This window comes from Camelina sativa, chromosome 2, assembly GCF_030686135.1.
Source record: "Camelina sativa cultivar CO46 ecotype springtype chromosome 2, ASM3068613v1".
Lineage (NCBI taxonomy): Eukaryota > Viridiplantae > Streptophyta > Magnoliopsida > Brassicales > Brassicaceae > Camelina > Camelina sativa.
In genome coordinates this window covers 23137859-23158063 of record NC_141881.1, presented here as the reverse complement: position 1 = coordinate 23158063, position 20205 = coordinate 23137859, and the positions used below count along the sequence as shown (strand labels likewise).

At 38.2% G+C, this 20205-nt stretch overlaps 1 non-coding gene and 2 pseudogenes across 1 annotated transcript; 2 read left to right on the top strand and 1 right to left on the bottom strand.

Moving 5' to 3' along the window:
- Window positions 1–941: 941 nt before the first annotated feature.
- LOC104753887 (disease resistance protein RML1B-like) lies at window positions 942–16199 on the top strand (annotated as a pseudogene).
- On the top strand, window positions 10132–10238 carry LOC147949079 (small nucleolar RNA R71). Its single transcript, XR_015586030.1, has one exon. It is a non-coding gene; the product is annotated as a small nucleolar RNA R71 (small nucleolar RNA).
- Window positions 16200–17208: 1009 nt separating the features above from the next.
- Window positions 17209–17980, bottom strand: LOC104729182 (uncharacterized; annotated as a pseudogene).
- Window positions 17981–20205: the final 2225 nt, after the last annotated feature.

The following is a 20205-nucleotide window of genomic DNA, read 5'->3' as shown; positions in this document are numbered from 1 at the left end:
TTTGGTATAAAATCTCTCCGGCTGAGAGGAAAAGATTGTGCATATGGCACTTTCAACCAAATGAGCTAAAAGATAATATGATTTAGCTAGTAGTTTTTTAAAAGTGAGTATAACTCTCCAGATCCTGTATTTGTACGTAGCTACGTAGAAATAAAAACCACAGGTACTTTTGTATTTTACATGTGTTAATTTTTATACACCACAAATAAAGATGATAACTTGAAAGTATCTAAATTTACTTATATCTTCGACATCTCATTTGTTTCCATCTACGTACTTATACCTAGAAGAAAGTAAATATTTGTAGTTTTTGCTTAAATTTTTCTTATATTTTGCTTATATTAGTTTAACAAATTACAATATTTATTATATAAAAGAGACATTGTAGCTTAAAAAGTAAATAGTTAATGTGTACGATATATATTGTAATATTGAATGTGTGGGAAAATATTAGTAACCATATTAAAGAAACATACTATTTGAATTACATGTTGAAGATTGTGACCAGATATTTTGTCATACATGTGTGGAAAAGCAAATCGGTATGATTCAGATAACATATAAAATATAGGCCACGCAATGCTGAGTCAAAAACTAATATTTGTTTTAAGAATATTTTGACTTGTACAAAACTACAATCAAGTAATTAACGCTTTTTCCCTACTTTTTGAGGACAACTCATTGTTAATTGTTATTGTTATACTTTTTTTAAGGACAACTCATTGTCATTGTTGTAATTTTTTAGCATTTTTTTTCCCTCGTTGCATGTATATTAGAAAATCTTTTTTTTTTTTTTTTTTTTTTTTTTTTTTAAATTCTAATTCTAGTTAAACGTTTTTCCAAACCAAAACGAAAATTCGATCAATATAAGCGAGAATAGAAATGGCCAAATCTTATACTTAACATGGTTTTATGTCCAATCGTGGATTTATTCTATATACATGCTTCATTCAAACATTGTTCTGCTACACTGTCTAGGGAAGATTGCCAAAGACGTTTTAAATAAACTGAATGCTGAATGCTGCTACACCGTCTAGGGATTTTGATGGCATGGTGGGACTTGAAGTTCATTTGAGAGAGGTGGAATCTTTGCTAGATTTGGATAATGCTGAAGTTAAGATGGTTGCAATCTCTAGTCCTGCTGGGATTGGTAAGACTACCATTGCCAGAGGTTTTGCATGGTCTACTCTCTTATAGGTTTCAACTTAGCTGTTTTGTGGACAACCTTAGGGGGGGGAACTATCATAGCGGTTTTGATGAGTATGGTTTGAAGCTGCATTTGCAATTGATATGCCCAAATTAAATCCTATAGTTACTCTCTCAAATTAAGAGATTATTGTAGTACTTAGGGGTCGAATTCCACAAAGACTCTAGATTACACAAGAAATTGTAGAGTTTTATAATTAAGCTAAACATGTTAATTCAAATTAAGAAAAGCAATCCAAAATATTAAATAAAAGTTTTGTATTTATTTCGGGTCACCATCTTTCGGGTCCCGACAGGCATGCTCACTCTCGAACCCTTCTCAGAAGATCAAGGTCGGCGGCGGTTGGCCTAGAGAATTTCTCAGAAAATTACAAAATATTAAATCAATCAATAAATTAGGATTCAATCAATTAAAAACAGATCTAAAACTCTAAACTCTTTTGTAAAATAAATCAGTTCTCACTGCAAATATTATCTAAATTTGAAACCAGAAAATCTAAATCTCTTTGTAAAATTCAAGGTTAAAAATCAGCTTTAAAAACAAGTTTAGATTGTTCACAAAATTACTAAATCAAATCTCTTTGCAAGAAGTAATTTTGCTCATCAAAAGGTTTTATTAGGAAAATCAATTATATTCTCATATCAATTTATTTTCCTAAGTTATTAATTCTAGATGGCCAATCAAGGATTAATATAAAGAACAACCTATGATGAAGATCTAGAAAGATAAAGAATTTTAAATAAACAGATCTAATAAATCATCAAATCCCTGTGAAAAACCCTGAACCTAACAAACAAACTACTCAGATATATTCAATGAAGAACAAGACATAATTCTGAATAACATGCAATAGATATCAAAAAGTAAGAAGGGAGTTTAGAAATTCTTCTCTCTACAAAGGAGTTCTGATCTCTCTCCTAAAAGCTCTCAATATCTCTCAAAAAGCTAAAGCTGCTAGAATAAAACTTGCTAGAAAATAACTTTAGGGTTTCTAAAACCTAAAAACACTATATATATATCCTAAAACACGTCAGGAACTTGTGTTGCAATTGTGGAGAACTTTAGGTAATATTGTAAAACTTCCAAACCTTGGCTTCTCTCTTCGGCTAAACAGGGTGTTGATCGACACTAAGGTGGTGTCGATCGACACCATCACTCTGATTCGACTCCAAGTTCGTTTCTTCCGGATTAATGCTCCAAAATTATCCAAATTGCTCCACTTTGCTCCTTCTGTGCCAAAGTCCTAGAAAACCTGTAAAGACTCAAAAACAACCTAGAAAACAAAACAGAAGACTCAAAAAATACACTTATATCATGATTAAAAACCGTAAAATCATGATATACCAGCAACAACAGTTTCTTTCAAAGGTTTTGAACTATAGTGGAATGAGAATATCCCATTTAGGTGCAGTAAAAGAAAATCTAGGCGACCAGAGAGTGCTCATCATTTTTGATGATGTGAACGATCTGAAGCAATTGGAGAGGCTTTGGAAAATGAAACTACATGGTTTGGTCTTGGAAGTAGGATTGTAGTTATCACGGAAAACAAAGAGCTTTCGCAGCAACATGCATAGTATCAACAATACCTACCATGTGGGGTTTCCATCTACGGAAGACGCTCTCAAGATCTTGTGTAGATATGCTTTTAAAAAAACCTCTCCAGGTCATGATGGGTTTGAAGAGCTTGCACAAAGTGTGATATTGCGTTGTGGTAAGCTTCCGTTGGGTCTTTGTGTCATGGGTTCTTCTTTACTAGGGAAGAAGGAAAACGAATGGAAAGATGTTGTGAGCAGGCTGAAAACTACTCTTGATCGAGATATCGAAGACGCACTTAGCGTTGGCTATGAAAGTTTAGATGAGAATGAGCAAACGCTATTTCTCCACATTGCAGTCTTCTTCAACTATAGAATCTTGTGGAAACCATGTGTTCTGATCAGAGTGAATTGGATGTCAAATACGGGTTGCAGATCCTTGAAAACACATCTCTCATAAGATCAGTAGATACTATATATAAGAGTGAACTAGTGATGCACAAATTACTGCAACGAGTGGGTAAAAAAGCCATTCAAAAAGAAGCCTTGGAAACGCCAGATCTTGATAGGTGCTCAAGAGATTTGTGATGTCCTTGAACATGGCATAGTAAGTTCTCTCTCTCTCTTGTATTATTTGTTATATTAATTTTAATCATTTAAACTTAGGGTGCATTTGGTGAAGAAAAGCAAATCCTACGTATTGTGCTAATTTTTTTCTATGTATTTGTTTTAGGGTACAAGAGCTGTGTCCGGTATATCACTTGATATATCTGATATCGATGAAGTTTCTATTAGCGAAAGAGCATTTAAAAGAGAATGCCTAATCTTTGATTCCTCAAAGTCTATAAAAGTAGAGATGATGAGAATGATATAATGCATATACCTGATGGGATGGAGTTTTCCCGTCGTCTAAGGTTACTACATTGGGATACATACCTAAGCAAGAGTCTTCCTCCTTAATTTAATCCATAATATCTTGTCGAATTCATAATGCGAGAAAGCCAGCTTGAAAGGCTATGGGAAGGAACCCATGTTGGTGTTGTTATACAGTAATTTTTATATACATGAACATATATGTTCCTTTCTCTTCAAGATAATTATATGATGGATGCACTTTCTCTCTCTCTCTCTCTCTCTCTCTCTCTCTCTCTCTCTCTCTCTCTCTCTCTCTGATTATTGTGTGGTTTTCTCTCTGATACTAAGATTTTTATGTCTCCTAGTAGGTCTCAATTAACCTTATGTGTTGTAGTACTTAAGGTGTCAATCCAAATGAGATGTTGCTAACAATCAAGATGCAATCAAGCAATCACAAGTCAAGCCAATTCAAGAAGAGTGTTTGTCTTACAATCCTAGAATGGTCAAAATGCAAAACGAAAATGAGTTACAGAACTAGAAACGAGATTGCATGACAAGAAGCGGAAATGAATAGAAACTTAAACGAGTCTAAGCAAGAACCACAAGAAAACGAGGAACGAAATAGTCTCGGGAATGTAATAAAAATCAGAGAGATAAAAGTCCTAAGGATGGGAGTAATTGATGTCGGTGGCGTATCCTAGTCTACAGAGTGTTTAACATACCACAAGCAATCTATCCCTAAACAATGAACATCACAACTTAGCTAATCCAATCTCTTGGTAAAAACTACTCAGACTCAACCACTTCTATACCTAGCTCTCGCTAGAGAAACGTGGTCGAGCAGGCATGACAAACAAGTTCATTCACGTCAACAAACATCCTAGACAACTAATCTCTTAGGCTAGGAACATAAGTCTCTGGCACTAGTTGGTCAGACATTTCATCGAACACCTTTTGGGTGTGGAAATGTCTCGAACCTAGTTCCAATTGATCAGGGAGAAACTAGTAATTCTAACTCTAGTCCAGAAGGAAATCATATAAATCGAGCTTAAATACCCTACATCCTAAGATCCTCCACCTAATCTATCCTATCCTCAAGAACTAACGCACTACTCAGATCCGGAAATCATCGTCAACAATACAAACTCAGAAAACATTGAAACAAGCATTCTTAGATAGGTAAAAATAAGATAAACAAGTTTGTAGAAGAAATCAAATGCAAATACTCAATGTATCAAAAGATATCTGGATACAAAGTCTGAGAACGGTTCTTGGTGGCTAGGGAAACCTTACAAAATAAAAACGAGATAAAAACTAAGATGATCTCCGCCAAGACTTAACAAAACATATTTATAGTAAAAGCATGTAAATCCCTAAAACTTAAAACGACAAGATGAAGTGTCGGTTTGGGAATCTCCTGAAGCGTGTAAGACGGAACGTCTTCCTGACATGTGCGAACGAGTAGTGGCTCGAGTGGGTGATGGTGTTGGCTCGAGTGGAGGAGGATCGAGTCGACGGGCAGCGGCTCGAGCTGGAGGGTCGAGTCGACGGGTGGCGACTCGAGCTGGAGGGTCGAGTCGACGGGTGGCGACTCGAGCTGGAGGGTCGAGTCGACGGGTGGCGACTCGAGCTGGATGTATACGCTTCCACTAAAATGATGATAACTTTTGAAGCACACCTCCGATTGGCTTGAAATAAATGGCATTGGAAAGATGACTCAATTCTCTACAACTTTTATGAAGACGTCGAAAGCTGAATCCCCCGACCGGTGGTTCGAAGGACGACTCGAACGGCGACTCGATCGGCACGACAGCGCGACTCGATCGGCATGACAGCGCAACTCGATCGGATCTTTGACGATGGAATGATGGCGTGACCCAAGCGGATGTGTGATGATGGAATGATGGCGCGACTCGAGACAGCCTGACTCCAAAGTCTCCAAAATACCTGAAATACTCCAAAATACCTGAAATACTCCAAAATGCACGATGTATGCGAAGATAATGCAAGAACTACCTAAATATGAAAAGTGTACAAAAGAGAGTAGAAATTCATGCAAAACAATTAGTTATCCTAACTAGATGCGTGACAAAAACATGCTTAGCAGAGACAAAATATAGACATATCAACTCCCCCAAACTTATTCTTTGCTTGCCCTCAAGCAAACGATCAAGATCAAGGTATGGAGAAGAGGTGTGAAGATGGGGTTTCAGAACCTAAAACATACTGAATAGAGTAGTTAGAATCAAGGTCCTTGTTTTTAGTTCTATGATGCATGGTGAAGGAATTTCATTCGCTTGATCTACACATGCAATCCTATCAATCACCCCCTTTAACATTTATTAACAAAGAACCATGAATCAAGCTATGCAGTGTCATTGAACTCATTTGGCTGGGGTGAAGCGGTAAAGACAAAAATTGGTCTTTTTTGCAAGTGGTTTTAACAATATAAAACAGGGATCTCTCACGAAAATGAGTTGAGCTTAAGAGAAGGCTAAAGGTTGAAACCAACTGATACATACAAGAGCAGCACCCCGTCTACCCAGAGGTCCCAAGGAAACTTAGCTCTAACTTTCTAACCCAGAAGTTGGTCCTATCTCTACCCTTCGTCGATATCTCTTCTAAAACCCATGCTCTCATTCTTTTAACTTAGCCTTAGGAGGAGGTTACTTCATTTCAATCTAGTGGATGGGAAACTTTTTTATCACTATGGTTCTCTTTCTTTTCTTCTTAGAATTCTAGACTTCTTAAGCGTTTTGCTTTCTCTTCCTTGTCTAAACTTTTCTTTTTATGCCTAGAACCAACAATTTTTTTTTATTGCACAACCAACATCATTTACTAGACTTGTAAACCTTGAAAACACATTCCCCCTCCTAAAGACTCTTTACCCATATTTTTTTTTCTTTTCAGAACAAATCCAATCCCAAAACCCAAAATTGAGTTCTCACCTAGTCCTACTAGTCCGGATAGCGCGAACTAGAACTACACAGGATCCTACTCTTGTCGGCTAGAACCTAACACTTTCTAACAAGCTCAGCTCGGAAAAGGCCTCACACTCAAGAATACAATTGGCTTGAAAGAACGGTTGGTTAAGGGTGCGGGAAACTGTTCCAAAGATGGGAATCAGCTACTTGGATTATTAAGGGTGGTAAAACGGAGAAAGAAAATCCAAGTATGTATGTTGTATCCATGAGTTCAACTTCAATGCATAACATGATAATTGCAAGTCAGGATTAGGTTCAGGTAGATAGGGAATGATGTCAATTCAAAACAAGCTTCAATCAAGACTAGAATGCAACTTCGAGAATTCAAAACCTGGTTCAGTCTTACGTTTTAAGTTCAATCAACATGCATCAAAGAACTAATAACAAGGGCCTTGATCCTATCCCATTGAATTCAGCACGTTAACAAGGTTACAATCATCATCAACCCCTATGCTAAATGCAACATTCCTAAATGAACAACACTAGACTCAATCCTATTATGCAAATGCAAACTACATGAGCACTCTGTTTTTGTGGAAATTTTTGAAATTTTTCGAATTTTTTGGCTTTTCTATGCAAATAGATGAATGCAGACTCAAACATGATATGATACAAAAATTTGAAATAAGAATCACAGAAAACGTCATCAGATACATTATCTCAAACCCTCCTCCAAACTTAAATTACACAGTCTCCTCAGTAGTAGAAGAAGGAGTCTGAGCTCGCCCAAGGAGTTGGCGTGTGATACTGGCTCTGTCCTTCACCGTGTTCGGGATCCGCGGGGGTGGTCTCAGCTGGTTGGTCGACTCGTTGCTCAACCGCTTGCATGTTCTGATAAGTGTTCGACTGCTCGTCACACTGCATGTCATCGACTTGGGTTAGTGGTCCGGTCGAGTCGCAACGTCGTGATGATACGCGAGTAGATCTTCGTGCAGGTCGTGTGGAGAGCAGATCGATGTGGAGAGCTTGTCGGTCGAGTGGGATATGGTCGACTCGAGCGGGATACTTCGGAACAGAGGATTGAGTTGTGTCGGTTGAGTCGTGTAACGAGTTGGGATCGCCGGATGGGTAGAGTCGCACGGTGCCGACTCGAGTGGTGGTGAACGGTAGTGATGGAAGTGATACTTGCGTTGAGCTCGTACTCCCTTCTGTAGATTCCTGAACACAATAAAACTAAAAACGAAAATCAAAAACACAAGGATCCTAAAAAATATTTACAGTGATACCTTTGGGACTTCCTCCCAAGTGAGCTTGTTTAAAGTCCCTAGCTTGACTTTGCATACTCCTTATGCTTTGGGAGGGTCATAGAGAGGTGGTGAGCTCCCCTCTGGTATGTCTTGTCTAGCCAGATACTCTTTAACATTCTGCCCAGGTTCAACAACAAATGAACTGCTCTTCTTCATTATCCCAAACCTCCACCTTAATTTCCTTGCAGGAGAACTTCTCATTGTACCTTGGAGCTTCTTGATTTGCCCACTCATCTCCTTCACCATAGATGTTAACTCTCTCACTGACTCCCCTAGAATCTTGGTAGTTTGGAGTTCAGAAAAACTGTCAAGCGCGGGAGGACTTGTCTCTTGCGGTTGGTGAAGTTTAGGAAGCAGGTCATGACGCTTAGGGAGAGCAACAACTGCACTCGAGTTGGAAAACGGTTGAGTGCCCCTTCGAGTTTTTTCTTTGGTTACCCAAACTCTTGTTTCTGCCTCATTGACACCCTCAAAGATGTCAAACCCAGCTTTCTGATCTTTCTCTTCAATCACGAAGGTCTGCCCATCAATAGTTGGCTTCTTCGTAGCATCCTTGATATCAAATTTCATCTTGAAATTCTTACCCAGATTGAGATCAATCATCCCCTTCTTGACATCAATGACTGCTCCAGCTGTAGCTAAGAAAGGCCTTCCCAGGATTAGTGGATCTTTAGGCTCTTCATCCATTCCCAGCACCACAAAGTCAGTAGGAATCTCAGCTTGTCCAATTTTGATGGGCAGGTTCTCTAATAGACCATGAGGCAATCTAGTAGTCCTATCAGCCAATATTAAGCGGAGGTTACATGACTTGTATTCGTTGAATCCTAGCCTCTGAGCTACAGAGAGTGGCATGAGGCTTACTGAAGCACCAAGGTCGCATAGGCACTTTTTGAAGGCCAATGGACCTAGAGAACAAGGCAAGGTGAAGGAACCAGGGTTCTCTAGCTTCTTTGGGATAATCATCTTCTGAATAACAGCCTTGCATTCATGAAAAACCCCACCTATGTCATGCACTGCCCTCTCATCTTCCAGAGCCTTAGCTTGAGCTCCTTTAGCTATCTCCTCCTTTTCTTTGGTCTTTTCGGTTACCAAGTCAGTTAAAAACTTTTGATATTGAGGCACAAGTGCAAATGCATCAAGCAAAGGTATCCTAAGTTCAATCTCCTTGACTTGTTTTTTCGAACAGAGCTTTATATTTCTCAGTAAGCTGCTTCTTAAACCTCACTGGAAATGGTAAAGGTGGCTTGTATGGTGGAGGAATGAATCTCACAGGTTTATCCTTGGGAGCAGCGGGTTCTTTAGTAGCTTGAGGATCAGATTGCTTGGCTGACTCAATTGGATCCTTGAGCACCTTGACGGGATCTATTATCTGAACTTCATCTTGAAGAAAATCCTCCTCATCTAAACTCTCATTGTCCTTAGTGAGCCGTACATCTACAGCTTGGGTGGTGATAGCATGGATAGTAGCATAGTCCTTGGGGTTTTGAACTGCTTTTCCAGGTAGTTGGCCAGGTGTTGGGGTAGAAGCAGTCTTGCCTTCCATGTACTTCAGCTTCGAGTTAAGAGCTTCAAACTTGACATTAAGATCATTGTATGAACACTCCATTCGCTGACTGAGTTCAGCAAACTTCTTAGCAGTATCCAAAGATCCGCTAGCTTGACCCTGAAGAAGTTGTTGCATCATTTGCTTCATTTCTTGATCTGGGGTTGGAGTAGGCTGAACTGGTTGAGGGCGGAATCCTGGTGGTGGTCCTGAGGGAGCTTGGTATCCTTGCTGAAACTGTTGTTTAGGGACGAATCCCTGATTGTAAGGCACAAAAGGTTTTTGTTGACCTTGTTGTTGCTGCTGGGGAGGGTACACCTGATCCTGTGGATTTGCAACGTTGGTGCTCCGGTAAGACAAATTGGGGTTCGTCTGATAGGGGTTGTAACCCTTGTTGTATCGACCTTGATTCTGGATGTAGCTGATCTCCTCAGACTGCTCACCCTCCCCATCGTGGACGTGAAAATGTTCACCCTCAGATACGAAGTGGATGTTCTTTTGTTGGTTGAGCAAGAGACGATCAAGCTTCTCATTGACATTCTTGAGGTCTCTCTTGTACTTCTCCTCAGAGCCAGCATCTCCTCTAACTGTGCGATCATAGTCGTCATGGTAGTTACCATCAGACTGGGCGAGATTTTCGACGAGTTGCCAACCTTCATCTACGTCTTTGTTCAAGAAGTTGCCATTTGAAGCAGTGTCAAGCAGCATGCGTATCTTTGGAAGTACACCACGGTAGAGAGTGCTCAGCAATGACTCGTTACTGAATCCATGGTGGGGGCATTGGCTATGGTAACTCTTGAAACGCTCCCAGGCTTCGCAGAATGATTCTGAGTTCTTCTGAGTGAAACTGGAGATATCATTCCTGAGACGTGCGGTTCTAGAGTTGGAGAAGAACTTGGCCAAGAAAGCTTTCTTGCATTCGTCCCAAGTGGTGATGGTTCCCTTGGGAACGTTTTTCTCCCATTGATGAGCTTTGTCTCCCAGGTAGGGTTGTCAATTGGTCTGACCATAACCAAATGGGCATGTCCATTTGGACACATACCATTTATGGTTATTTATGGGTCAAGGCCCAAATACACCCACACCCAAATCTGTCCAAACCAAATAGGACCATGACCAATTGGTCTGTCCATTGGTTGCAGATTGAAGCAAAATTCATAATCTCATAAACTCATAATTATAGAGTTAGAGGTTTATAAACTCATAATTATAAAGCTAAAGGTTTATAAATTCATAATCTCATAATCTCATAAACTCATAAATTCATAAACTCACAATCATAAACTCATAAAGTCATAAATATGTTCATGAGACTCGAATATGAAGCTAAAGATATGTATAAATATGTATAAAGCTAAAGATAAATCCATTCACAAAACATCAACAAATTCATGAGACTCGAATACAACTATACAAATACAAGCTCATCAATCATCATTATCTACTACAACAATCAAAAACTTGTAAGTAAAACCAAAACAATCAAAAACTCAGAAGTAAAACTCAAAATCTGACTAAAGCAAAGTATCAAAATCAAAATCAAATCTGTACGTTTGTGTTAGAGTAAACCCAGAAAATGAAAAATCAAAATCAAACCCAGTATCGAAACCCAAAAACCCAAAAACCCACAAACCCACTCGAGAAATCAAAATCAAATCTGTACGTTTACAACCCTAGATGACGAGATCGAGATGACGATTTGTTTACCTTATACAAATCGAGATCACGAGATCACGAGAAGCAGAGCCGCAGAGGAGAAATCGAAATGATTTCAAGTAGATCGAGATGATTTCAAGTAGATCGAAATCGAATATCGCCTGAGAGGCTGAAAGAGAAAGAGGAAAAAGAGAGAAAGAGGCGAAATGAAAAAAAAAAAGTTTCCTCCAAATTGTAAAAACCCTAATTTTTTAAGGTTATTGGACGGCCCACGTCCAAACTAGTTTGGACCATATATCACTGGACTAAATTGGTTTTAGGCCCATTTGACCGTTTTAAATTTGGTAATAACCAAAACCAGTCCAAATTAATTTGGACTGGACAGCCCATGGTTTTAGAGCCCAATTGACATCTCTACTCCCAGGGAGAATGGAAAGAGGTGCAACTTGTAACCATCCTCACTCACGCCGTTGATCTTGGTGAGACTGCACAGATGGTCAAACTCGTCCAAGTGGTCGAGTGGATCTTCCATAGGCAACTCGTGAAATTTGTTTCCTTGGATCATGGAGATCAGACCACTTTTGATTTCGAAGTTGTTGTTCTGCACAGCGGGAGGGACGATTCCAGCACGCTGAGTATGAGTGTTCGGTGCATCTCCAGCACCAATGTTTCGCGGTCTCGGATTTGGTCCGTTAGGTTGTTCCATAGTGATTGGTGCGGGATGATCAGTGAGTTGGCGAGCTTGTCGTGGTCTTTGTAACCGATTGATGTCGTCGATAGCAGGGAGGAAATTCTGATGTCCTCTTGATCAGGTGTGCATGCAATGCTGCAATCAACAGGTTCCTGAGATGCAAAACAAACAAGCAAACAACCAAAACAAGTCAGTACTCAGAATGATAAGTGTAACAGAACTTAATCTTGCAAAACTTGAAATCTCAAATGTAGCAAAACGAATCCCAAATGGCAACGGCGCCAAATTGATACTAAGATTTTTATGTCTCCTAGTAGGTCTCAATTAACCTTATGTGTTGTAGTACTTAAGGTGTCAATCCAAATGAGATGTTGCTAACAATCAAGATGCAATCAAGCAATCAAAAGTCAAGCCAATTCAAGAAGAGTGTTTGTCTAACAATCCTAGAATGGTCAAAATGCAAAACGAAAATGAGTTACAGAACTAGAAACGAGATTGCATGACAAGAAGCGGAAATGAATAGAAACTTAAACGAGTCTAAGCAAGAACCACAAGAAATTGAGGAACGAAATAGTCTCGGGAATGTAATAAAAATCAGAGAGATAAAAGTCCTAAGGATGGGAGTAATTGATGTCGGTGGAGTATCCTAGTCTACGGAGTGTTTAACATACCACAAGCAATCTATCCCTAAACAATGAACATCACAACTTAGCTAATCCAATCTCTTGGTAAAAACTACTCAGACTCAACCACTTCCATACCTAGCTCTCGCTAGAGAAACGTGGTCGAGCAGGCATGACAAACAAGTTCATTCACGTCAACAAACATCCTAGACAACTAATCTCTTAGGCTAGGAACGTAAGTCTCTGGCACTAGTTGGTCAGACATTTCATCGAACACCTTTTGGGTGTGGAAATTTCTCGAACCTAGTTCCAATTGATCAGAGAGAAACTAGTAATTCTAACTCTAGTCCAGAAGGGAATCATACAAATCGAGCTTAAACACCCTACATCCTAAGATCCTCCACCTAATCTATCCCATCCTCAAGAACTAACGCACTACTCAGATCCGGAAATCATCATCAACAATACAAACTCAGAAAACATTGAAACAAGCATTCTTAGATAGGTAAAAATAAGATAAACAAGTTTGTAGAAGAAATCAAATGCAAATACTCAATGTATCAAAAGATATCTGGATACAAAGTCTGAGAACGGTTCTTGGTGGCTAGGGAAACCTTACAAAATAAAAACGAGATAAAAACTAAGATGATCTCCGCCAAGACTTAACAAAACGTATTTATAGTAAAAGCATGTAAATCCCTAAAACTTAAAACGACAAGATGAAGTGTCGGTTTGGGAATCTCCTGAAGCGTGTAAGACGGAACGTCTTCCTGACATGTGCGAACGAGTAGTGGCTCGAGTGGGTGATGGTGTTGGCTCGAGTGGAGGAGGATCGAGTCGACGGGCAGCGGCTCGAGCTGGAGGGTCGAGTCGACGGGTGGTGACTCGAGCTGGAGGGTCGAGTCGACGGGTGGCGACTCGAGCTGGATGTATACGCTTCCACTAAAATGATGATAACTTTTGAAGCACACCTCCGATTTGCTTGAAATAAACGGAATTGGAAAGATGACTCAATTCTCTACAACTTTTATGAAGACGTCGAAAGCTGAATCCCCCGACCGGTGGTTCGAAGGACGACTCGAACGGCGACTCGATCGGCACGACAGCGCGACTCGATCGGCATGACAGCGCGACTCGATCGGATGTGTGACGATGGAATGATGGCGTGACCCAAGCGGATGTGTGATGATAGAATGATGGCGCGACTCGAAACAGCCTGACTCCAAAGTCTCCAAAATACCTGAAATACTCCAAAATGCACGATGTATGCGAAGATAATGCAAGAACTACCTAAATATGAAAAGTGTACAAACGAGAGTAGAAATTCATGCAAAACAATTAGTTATCCTAACTAGATGCGTGACAAAAACATGCTTAGTAGAGACAAAATATAGACATATCACTCTCTATTAGTGCCTGAATAATCTCAAGAAGATGGATTTGTATGGGTCTCAAAATTTGAAGGAGCTTCCGGATCTTTCAAGTGCTACAAATTTGGAAAGATTGCGTCTGAGTTATTGCGAGAGTTTCGTAGAGATCCCATTCTCTTTTTCTCATCTTCATAAACTAGAGTGCTTGCAGATGTCTAACTGCAAAAACCTACAAGTCATTCCAGCTGACATGAATTTTGCATCCCTTGATTCGGTCTATATGGGTGAATGCCCAAGATTGAGAAAATTTCCAATTATTTCAACGCACATCACATATCTAGATATCTCTAAAACACGGGGATAGAAGATGTGCCTGCATCAATTGCCTCGTGTTGTTGTCTTGTGCAACTCAACATGCATGCAGCAGAATGAAAAGCTCAAGAGAATAACACATCTCCCCACGAGTTTATATCGTCTAGACCTAAGCTTCTCTGATGTTGAAACGATTCCAGATTGCATCAAAGATCTTCATCACCTGTGTTCACTTAATATAACTGGCTGCACAAGACTTGCATCGTTGCCAGAGCTCCCTGGTTCGATGTGTCATCTATTTGCAGAAGATTGTGAATCACTGGAGACAGTAGTATTTAGCCCTTGCAATCAACGAAGTGCGTTCCTCGATTTCACAACTTGCGTCATATTGGGTGGGGAAGCACTAAGAGCAATTATCCAACAAACGAAACTGACTGGGGAAGCTGTGTTACCAGGAAGAAAAGTGCCAGCATAGTTCGATCACAGAACCAAAGGTAACTCCTTGACCATTCCTCGGGATGCTGCTTCCAATGAATTTGCTGAAGTTATGTTCTGCGTCGTGATTTGCCATAAAAACCAAGAAATCACAATACTTCCTCACTGCCATATTGCATCAACGTCAAGGAACATGGGTTCCTCCTATCCTCAGTTTCCAAATGGGGAAGGGAACATCTATTTATATTTTCTTCTAGTTTGCGAACAAATGTCTCTCAAGCAGGAACAGAGTGTGTGATCGAATTCAGCAACAGATACGACCAAAGCTACGACATTATCGAATGCAGTGTCAAGATCTTGACCCCACAAAAAACCATCGAAAGGAATATCATCATAAACTTAAGGAATTGTCCCCGTTTAATTATTCAAATACATTTTTCTACTGATTGTATCCAACTTGAAAGAGTATTCGAATCTCCCTCTTATCGTGGTGGTATATTCATTATTTTATTAGTCCATAAACTTTTTTACTACTTTTAATCCTTGTTGTCTATGCGAATTAATTATATTTTATTGCTTGAAAGCTAGAGCATGTCGTCTTACTTTCCTGCTTCTAAGTCCCGAACTCCCGATTAGTATTTTTTATTTTTACTATTTTTAATCCTTGTTGTACTAGTAATTATGCCTATGCCAATTTTTTTGCTTCAAGGCAAAAGCACGTCGTCTTAGTTTCCTCCATGCAAGTCCAGAGAATAGTCTTATTAACCTACAACATGACCATGAGGGTTATCAGAGGTCACAGGGTGGCTCAGAGCTTCTAAGGAAGCTTGGAGACGATGATAAATGATCTCGTCGCTGCCTTCAGACAGTGACTTCCAAGGGAAGAAGCTCTACAACTACCAAGGATGTTGGTATCAGTACAAGACTCTCCGGGCCAGTCCTAAATTTACAGAGAAACTTTAAGCCGCTTGACACCGACATTATAGTGGCTTCATATCCCAAAGTCCGGTACTACTTGGCTTAAGGCCCTCACAGTTGCTTTACTTGAGAGGTCAAAAGATGGTCCTCTGAGCCACCCTCTGACCTCTGATAACCCTCATGGTCTTGTACCCTTCTTCGAGTTGAATCTTTATCTCAAAAGCTCAACACCGAACTTGTCCAAGCTCTCATCATCTCCGCTCTGCATCTCTGAGGCTGTTATCAACTCACATGCCGTTACATACTCGGCGACAGCCCCTCAAGGACTCTCCTTGCAAGATCGTGTACGTGTGTAGGAACGTAAAAGATGTATTAGTTTCACGTTGGTATTTTTATTAAGAATCGAAAACAAAGAAGCAGGAAGAAGGCATCCTCGAGTTAACTATTAATTATGGACCTTTTTGGCCTTTTGGGACAATGTTTAGAGCTATCGAAAGATAATCTCTCGCACAAACTCATGTTTCTGGTGAAGATTGAATATAAGCATAGAACAAAGGAACTGGCTTTTGCAATGGGAGCTGTGACCAGAACAAGCGGAAAGAAGCATCCTCGAGTCTATGTTCGATTCATACTGAAGGGGAGTTAACCATTATGGACCTTTTTGGGACAATTTTTTGAGCTATTGGAGAGTCTGGAAGATCCGAAGCATGTTCTTTTCATGACGTACGAGGATCTTAAAGCACAGCCTTGTGGGCAAGTCATGAGACTTGCCGAGTTCTTGGAGTTGTCAAAGAGATCTTGGAGTTGTGCTCTCTGCGCAATCTGAGTAATTTGGACGTCAACAAGACCGGAAGAGCGTGTGACAACTTGGATCCCGAAAAAAGATAAAAAATGAAATGGTAGAGACTGTCGGCACATGTATTGTGCTTGTCTTAACTTACCCACCAATCTAATCACTTATTAACCAATACAATATTATTATTTTTAAAAGGTGCTTGTACTACTTCGACGACATTTTTTAATCTTAAATATGTAACTGCATTATATTTGACAATAATATAATATTTTGATATGGGAATTTAAAAGTTTACGTGAAAGTATTGAAATCTGATTATAAAATCTTATAAAATTTGAAAATAGCACCATAATTTGAAAATCTTATATGTCGTGATGTTATCCACCATAATGCATGATTGACATTTGTATCGAGATGCAGAATTCTTCCACTACGGTGCACTCCTTATATGTGAAATTCAAGATCATGATGAGGAATTTAAAAACCGTAAAAGCGTGGGTGGGACAACTTGGATCACAATGTATATTTCGTTGATAATTGGAAGAATTGTTTTACTGCTAATGTCACGAAAAAAAATTTGACATGATAATCCACGAACAAAATTTCAAGGTTCGGGCTTGCAATTTGAGTTATATATTTAAGTTGTGCGCTTGATTAAAAAAAAAAAACAAATATTTAAGGTGTGCTTTCTTTCTTTGATGCATCCGAATAAAATAGGAGAAATTACTTTCCTGTTACGTATGTTCCATTGAGGTATATATGCATATTTTTCACCATATAATGTCTTTCAAGTGGATATGTTTTTAGAGAATAATATTCTTTGTTAAATGTTGATGAAGATGTCTTCAAGATCATACAATGTTGAAGCTAAGCTAACTCAAGAATCAAGATCATCCGTCATTGAGAACAGAGCAAACGAAGTCCATAATTGAAAAGAGACAATAAAGATGTCATTAGGCCAAACTTGAATTTATTTGTTGTTATTGTAGATAACAAAACGTAGATTAACACCATTACATGTGAAGGCTATCTTTATTGGCTGGTTAGAATAAAGAAACTCTTCTTGAATATTGGAACTAAAAGCTATGATTGTCCTAATTTAATTATGCATTCTGATAGAAAAGACCATAGCTACTTTATTACTTATGTGTAGGAGCAGCTGCTTCGATGCGAGAGCAACTATCTTTGAGAAGAGGAGGGAAAAAGGGATTTAGCAGAAACATATGTGGCCAACACTTTGAATCTACGTCCGAAAACGCTTTGCAACACATATGTCCAACATTTCCGTACCTTCCTGTGAATACTGATTTGAATATCTCAGCCACACAACCTTCGACACTAGAGAGTGATGACCAGCATTTTTGTGATATCATCCGGAGAACCAGGTAAAGACAATCCAGGAATAAGAGAGAGTTTAGATGTTGCAAGTGCGGGAGCAACTCAATTGATGCGAGAGCAACCATCCTTGAGAAGAGGAGGGAAGAAAGGATTCAATGGAAACATTTTTGGCCAACACTTTGCATCGATTTCGGTAAACGCTTTGCAGCATGTTTGTCCAACATTTTCAAACTTACCGGTTAAAGTAGATTTTAAAATTTTGATTTTGCAACCTTCAATGTTAAGGAGTGATGACCAGCATTTGGCGAGATCAACTGGTGAGCCAGGAGGCGAAAAGCCAGAAATGGTAGGGATTTGATCAGTTAGCCCTGGCTTCACTAAAGTAGTGGCACACAAAGTTACAGTTAGAAGAATCGTGGAGAGAAGAGTTTTCATCTTACCTTGCATGATTTTTTTTTTTTTCCTTTTTTGTGGAGAATGATTTGCTTGATTGAGATGGTTTGGTGATCGGAAGACACAAACAATTTATAGAGTAACTCAAGCTAAACTTATACGGTAAATTTATTACGAGAGAGTTAAATTTTCATATTCGTTGACTCGTTTGTTATATATAACAAACTTTAAATTAAAACGTGGAAGTGGAACTGTTTACACTTTCGCAAACTGATATCAGTAACTCAAGTGTAGGTTTTTAAACGATTAATCCAAATAAATTTCTATTTGGATACTGAATCAGTTAATTTATTCATTGACTTAAATCTGTTGCATTTTTTCTTTTTGCTAACAGCAAAGTAAAGTGGACTTATTTGTTTCATCATAGATAGAATAAGCCAAGATACAACTACCAGATAAAAGTCTCAATTCTACCCATACAAAAACTAGATAAAAAGCATTCATATACCAACCATTTTAAACTTATCATGGAAGTGTTAAACCTAACAAATAAAATAACTCAAGTGTTAGTATATAATCCATTCTTTCTATTTTTTCTTTAGTGTGGTTTATATATAACTAGAAAAGGACCGATGTGCAGGTTTATAGTTTTGTAAATAAAATTAAATTTAATAAAAATATATTAAAATTTATTGAACATTATTTATAATTTTTTTGGCTATAATACACTGATTTATATCCATATAATAATCTTTTATGTATGTTACCACTAAAAGTGTATTTTTTACACCTAGGTATATTGTATGTTACAAATTTATTATTTACCATCACCTATAAAATGTCTATATGAACAAAATAAGTCAACTATTATATGTCTCTTTACTTTCACTTTTGCATAGTTTCTTTAATCCCTAAAATTGTTTGCTCAAAAAAATTTTGAATAAAAAATAATATATACCACAATAGTGTATGACTAACCATGGAGAGAACTTCGGTTCTGCCCTCTTCGCTTATGGAGAACCTTGTGTCCAACCTCCTCTACCATGGAGAGAACCTTCGCTCCGCCTTCCTCCCTTGGGGAGATAACCTTGCGTCCAACCTCCCCCACTTTCCTCTCTTGGGGAGATAACCTTGCGTCCAACCCCCTCCACCATAGAGAGAACCTTGACTCTGCCCTCCTCCTGTGTGGAGAGAACATGTTCACGTCTTTTAGCTATCTCAAAGTGGCTTGCTCCATCAACCAATGAACTAAAGACCCTTTTCCAACATCACAAAATCTTTTGATAGTAACTAATGTCAAATTTTCCAATATATTTCATGGAGGTTTTTTTGACACACCATAATGTAGCCTCTGTCTCCAAGCTCCTATGGATCTATCAACAACGATTTATATTTTTCCAATCTATCTATGTTTGTTGTACGCTTGTGTTTGATTAGCCTATTTTATCCAACCATTAGGTTGATAACTTTCTCCTCTTTATCTCCTTTTGAGATTGAACGAATGGTAACAATTATGTTTGCATTAAAAAAGGTCTATGATCAACTAATCAAGGTTGAGAAATTTGAAAAAAAATAATTTGACATAATTAATGAAATAATAGAAAATTATAAGCACGGTAATATATGAAATTGAAATAATTCAAAGATGAAAATATAAATTAAATAAAAAAACTAAAACTACTTTAATAAATTTAAAAATACAGTATTAGTAAAAGAAGATGCATATATTAATCTTCCATTTTTTTTTGGTCAACATATTAATCTTACCTATTCCAAACAGAAAAAGTAGAAGTAGGAGTATATTTTAGTTTAAAAAATAAGGAAAATTTGTCTTCCCATTAAAAATGTTTGACCAATAGAAAAAAGTTGAAAGCAATATTTTTGAATAAATTATTTTGCTAGATGAATAATATGAAACGATCTATGTTTATATAGAAGTGAGTATTTACATTTTTTAGAATTAATAATTTTCTGTATATTTTCCTTAATCCTTTTTCTATTTTATGAGAAAATTTATTCCAATGATCCTATTGTTTTTTAAAAAATTTATTGTTTCCCACTTTCTTGTAAGACGTACTATCGTTCGGTGATAAGAACACTTTCTGTTTAGTTGATCTAGTGTTATATAACGTCTGTTGTTATCTTGCATTTGTGTATTCATCTTTTTTTTTTTTAATGCTACCTATCTTTCAAATTAATAGAAATAATAATAATACCGTGAGAAATTTGTTAATCCCAAAAACCTTAGTTATTATGCATAAGAAACTTTGTTAACACTTCAAAGTCAAAGATTGCGTAGTATGCA